Source organism: Thamnophis elegans, chromosome 12, assembly GCF_009769535.1.
Source record: "Thamnophis elegans isolate rThaEle1 chromosome 12, rThaEle1.pri, whole genome shotgun sequence".
NCBI lineage: Eukaryota > Metazoa > Chordata > Lepidosauria > Squamata > Colubridae > Thamnophis > Thamnophis elegans.
This window is the reverse complement of record NC_045552.1, coordinates 29,066,724-29,072,723: the sequence shown is the minus strand read 5'-3', so window position 1 is coordinate 29,072,723 and position 6,000 is coordinate 29,066,724.

Below are 6,000 nucleotides of genomic sequence, written 5' to 3'. Positions count from 1 at the left end.
GTCTACAAACCCAACATTTGCCAGGATAGAGATATACATGTGAGGTCTAAGCACATTGGAAGTGTCTTTCTTCCTTCCTTCCTTCCTTCCTTCCTTCCTTCCTTCCTTCCTTCCTTCCTTCCATCCATCCATCCATCCATCCATCCATCTTAAATTACCCTAAGGAATGTTCCATTTGCTACTAATTTTGCTAGCTAGTTATATTTGTGTTTACTAATATTTTGCATTCATTTTTGTTTCCATATATGTGGTATATGGTGTCACTGTCACCGTTTCATCATTAGCAGAATGGTTGACACACTGCCTTGACAGATACACTCTTAAGCATCAGGTGTTTATTGCATCTAAGAAGAACAATGACAGCAAAAAGTGTTGAGCTTTGAGGAGAAAAAAATGAATAACATGTTCTTCTCAGATGAAGAAGAACAGTTCCTCAGAGGAACATAATAGCAATATTTGAGGGGCTTCTAACAAAAACATGGGGGTCAAACTATTTTCTACAAAGATGAGGGGGTCAAATTATTTTCCCGAGAACCAAAATCCAAGGCAAAAACTAATGGATGGAAACTAACCAAGGAGAGAAGCAAGGAATTAAGGAGAATTGACGGTGAAAGCAATCAGTCAATGGAATAGCTTTCCTTCAGAAGTTGTGATTGCTCCATCACTGGAGACTTTCAAAAAGAGACTGGACAACCATTTCTCTGAAATTGTATAGGATCTCCTGCTGAGAACACCTCCAACGTCCCTTATTCTATGTTTTAGCTGCCATTTCAACTTCACATTGGCCTAAATATGAGTTTCTCTTCAAAATCTTCCATACTAAAGGTCTATATCAATTATGCACTTCACTCAGCCTTCCCTTTGCCCTCTCATTGGCCAACTTCCAGTATATTTGTTTAGTTTTACTTAGAATTGATACAATGGACATCAAGTTGGAGATGCCCATTGTAGCTGACTTCCAGCCTTTTTTTTTCAGCTGGTTTAAAATAAAATGTCAATTCTATGCCTTAATATTCTCCCTGGCACAGTGGTTAGAATGCCATATTGAAGGCTAATTCTGCCGATTGCCAGCAGTTTGATCCTGATTGACTCAAGGTTGATTCAACCTTCCATCCTTCCAAGGTCAGTAAAATGAGGACTCAGATTGTTGGGGGCAATCGGCTGACTCTGTAAACCCTTGGAGAGGGCTGTAAAGCACCATGAAGTGGTATACAAGTAAGTCTAAGTGCTACTTCTATTGCTATAATAAAACCAAAGAAAGGAAAAGTTGGCCAGGGGAAAACCCGAATGGAATGAAGCAAGTGACATCTCAGACTGGTCTGCTGGGATAATTTTTTTGCACAAGGATCCTTCATCAAGGAAGGGCTCCTGGCTCAGCTGGTGCCTTGGTAGTCTGAAGATGAGGGGGGAATGATCTGAAGGAGCTCAGAGCACAAAAGCAGTTGATCTCAGTTGTCCTTATGAACTCTCCTGGTGCTGGTTGCTGAAAGCCTGTATGACTCCCCATGTCATCACTGTGGTGAGCTTCAGGATGGCTGGATTTAATTGAAATGAACCAAACTCTCTGCACATGCTGAGCTAGAATCTGCTTACTTCATTCTTTGCATTTGTTTTTATGGAAAGGAAAAAATAGCTCAACTTATCAAAAGTGACACTGTAGAAGACAGAGTCAGAATGCAAGTCAAAATAGGCAAGAAAATGGTAAGGGAACACCTCCCTCTCTAGATGAGTTCAAATTGCCAGGACCAGAAAGATTATATCCCGGGGTTCTGAAGAAGCTGGAGTCTTGATCTTGGAACCACTGAACAGAGGTCCTGGAGCACAGGGGAACTAGCAGACGAACTGGAGGATTGCAAAATACTTGATGTGGTTCCAATCTACAAAAAGAGAAAAATGTGGCTCCAAGAAACTACAGACCAATGAGCCTGATACCAATATCTGGGAAGATATTGGAAATGATAATCAATTAATGGATTTGTGAGCATTTCCTACAATCCAGTGTGTGGAGACCTCAATGAAAGTACATCTACATGGAGGCAAGTATTCAATGCAGTACTCTAAATTCTGTCTTAGATCCAGGACACTTCAACATTTTCCTAAATGTTCTAGATGAGGGTACAGAAGGGGAAAGCATCATATTTGCAGATGGCACCAAGCCTGATGAATAGTTAATGCTTTAGAAGATAGTCTCAAGATTCAAAAACATCTTGATGGACTTGAACAGTAGGCCCTATCCAGCAGAATGCAATTCAGTGATGAGAAAAGTAAGGTGGCACACTTAGGCAAGAAAAATGCATATGTATACAATAGGCCAGTGATGGCTAACCTTTACTTTTGGCTCGGGTGCCGAAAGGGCACGCGTGCATGTGCCCAAACCCATAATTCAATCCCCCCGTGCATGTGTGCATGATCCCCCACTGACTCCCTGCACATGTGTGCACAACCCCCCTGCCCTGTTTGGACCAAGCAGGCCTCTGAAGTCTGAAAATAGCCGTAGGATACGCCCGGTAGACCTATTTTTCACCCTCCCCAGGTTTCGGAGGCTTTCCTGAAGCCGGGGGAGGACGAAATGGCCTCCCCTAGCCCCCTGGAGGCGTTTCTAAGGCCAAAGGTCAGCTGGCCAGTGCACGCAACGACTTCCATGCTCTCAGAGATGGCTCCATGTGCCACCTTTGGCATGCGTGCCATAGGTTCACCATCACAGCAATAGGCAATACCTGACTCAACAGCAGTAAGTGAGGGGCATCTAGGTGTCCTAATGGACAATCACTTAAGTATGAGTTAGCCCTGCGCCACAACTGCCAAAAAAAGCTAATGTAGTCCAGGGCTGCATTAACAGAGGACAAACATCAAGATCACAAGAAGTTATAGTTCTGCTTTCTATTTCACTAGTGAGACCACTTTGGAATACTGCTTCCAGTCCTGCTCACCACAATACAAAAAAAGATTGTGAGACCCTAGAACAGGGGTGGCAGCCCGTGGACCGGATACATCATGTGTTGGCCACACCCACCCTGGTTTAGCAAAGAGGGAAAAGTCACGATAGGTCATATGACAACAATGTGACACCGTGAGTTTGACCCCCTGCCCTACAAATATGATAAGGCGTTTGGAGTCTAAAGTATACAATGAATGGTTGTGGGAACTGGGTATGTCTAGTCTAACGACGAGAAGGACTAGCAAATGACATGATAGCAGTCTTCCAATGTTTGAAGGACTGTCACAGAGAAGTGGGGGTCAACCTATTCTCTAAAGCACCTAAGGGCAGGACAAGAAGTAACAGATGGAAACTTATCAAAGAGATTGGGAGTTAAGGTCAGCATCAAAGCAACCTGAAAGCTCTGAAGAGGAGAAGGAATGAAGCAAGGAGAGAGGGAGAGAGAGGGGGAGAGAGGGAGAGAGAGAGAGAGAGAGTGCCTGGGCCACCCATCAGCCCTCAGATGAAAAGTCAACAGCCCCCAGGTCTGGAGGTGGCTAATGAGGAAGAAGAAGAACAGCTGGGTCCAGTGCCTGACATGTGGATGCACAGAAGGCAGAGGAGAGAAGAGGAGTGGAAATCTAAGGGCCAGTCTTTGGGAAGGAAGAGCCATTACTGCTAGCGAAGCCCCACCCTAGTTCTGGGGATAAAAGGCAGGTGACGGAGATGAATAGATGTGGCAGACAACTATTCATCTCCCTGCTGGATGGACTTGTTAGCCTACAGTGAGAGATAAACTTTTTGCTGGGGCTGCTAGTGCGCCTAATAAAGGAATCATTGATTTAACTCCAGAGGGTTTGTTGTTTTTGGAGAGCTGGATCCAAACCCTATGTTTCTATGATTCTCATGCCTTTCATCTACCTAGCAATGTTGACAGACTCTTATTTACCGAGGAAAATAGGTGAGCATGGAATGTTGCAAGTACACCAGAGAGGTGAAGGGAAAAAGAAAAGGACATTGGTACAATATCTGAAGAACAGCGAAGATGCATCACAGCTAGTATACCATGAATTGTTAGTGGGTACCAAAAAGACCAAACTGGGCTAATAATCAGCAAGAACAGGAAAGTTGAAGAAAGAGGCAGAGGGGCTAAATCTGGCTGCAGAAGACCTTAAGAACAAATGCATACAAAACCAGAATTGAGAAGACAGCAACAGACAGCAAGTACTGTCTCTGCAAAGAAGCTGAAGAAAAGGTGGACCACCTGGTTAGCTGCTGCAAGAAGATTGCATGGACTGACCATAAACAACAGCATGACGAAATAACAACAATGCTGCATTAGAAGATCTGCAAGATGTACCATTTGCCTGCAAGCAAGAAATAACAAGACCATAAAATAGAGAAAAGTCATAGAAAATGAAGAAGCCAAAGTGCTTTGGGACTTTAGAATTAAAACAGGCAAGGACCTGACATGCAACACCTTAACAACTGTTGATAAGAAAGACCCCCAAAAAATCTGGATAGTGGATGTGACCTGGAGACAGCAGAATAAAAGAGAAGGAAATGGAGAAGATAATGAAATACAAAGACCTACAGATAGATGTAAAACAACTGGGCAAAAAGAAAAGTGAAATAGTACAAATAATAATAGGTGCCTTGGGTGCAATTCCAAAACATCTGGAGCACCAATTGAACCCCATCTGCTTTGACAAAATCCCCATTAATCAATTGCAAAATGCAGCTTAATGTGGAACAAACTACATCCTTTGACGGTACCTTTCAGACTATTAAACAACAACATCTGCTTATCCCAGGTCCTTGGGAAAGACTTAAGTGGGTAAAAATGCCAAACCCAGTCTAAATTTCTGGAGGACTATGCGACTAACCAACTAAAGTCAGTAATTAGTCATTTTTTAGAAGTTTATCCTTTTTGTTTTAAATAAACATGACATTGCCTTATTTGTGGCATGTCTCACATGGGGAGCTCCAATCAAGGGAAGAGTCTGTGTTACAAAAAAATTGAGATGCAGGAAAACTCTTTGGCTACGAGATTTTTAAAAATTGCACATCCAAAGGAGAAATTGCACAGTAGTTGATGAGGAAGAGGTTTTAGCTTTTCCTTCTCTCCCAAAGGAGCGATTACATTTTAGAGGAGTGCCTGGAAGATCAGTTCACAAATCCCACTAGTTTATGATATACCAGATTAAGTGAACATGGGGCTAGGCACTGTGAGGTCATCAAGACTCTGCCATAAAGTCAGTTTGTCCATTATCTCAGCTTTTTGAGGAAATGGACCTTAATGTGATTTTCAAATGATAATTTTTTCAAGTCGATCACTTTATTTCTTAATCAACAGCAATCTTTTGGGAAGCCAAGTACAGAACTGAATTGTTGAGAGATTTTTTCTGACAACTCTAAAGTGGAAATGAATGCTGGTCATATGACAATCTATCATCCCTACTCCCCAGCTACTGTTTGAGATGAGATCTCTTTTGTGCTCTCCTTTCCAAACTACAATAAACTCCAGCTCTTGCTTTTGGACTTGGGATCACTAGTGAGAAATTTTAATTATATTAGGTAGGTCGAATGGAAGATGCGAAAGAACATTGCCTAGTGTTGAATTGGCAAGGAGGAAGGGATGTTTCTCTTGTGCAAAAGCTTGTGTCTATTGAAAGTTGTAGAGAAGTTGGGGAACCCAATCTCACCTCACCTCACGGATGCTTAGAGGCTTATCACAATTGGACTATGTGAATTATGGAAAACTGAAATGAAAGCTATCCTTTGACAGCTTGTAGCTGAATGTATGAATTGCCTCCACAGGATAACCTTGCACTTAAAACAACAGAGAAAACTTTTTCCCACTCCCTAAACGCCAGTGGACAATCATCTCGTGCAGAGAAGTCATTCTTTATTCTGTTGCAAACCAGAGGCCATCTTCAAGGTGTGTCTACTTGTTCTTGCCACAGCTCAAGGTTTCCATTCATCCCCATCTTTAGGTTCAGCCTCTCACAGATTAACACCTCACAGGATTGGAGACTCTCAAAATAAGAACAAATTTGGAAGGGAAGGAGCCTCACTTCTGG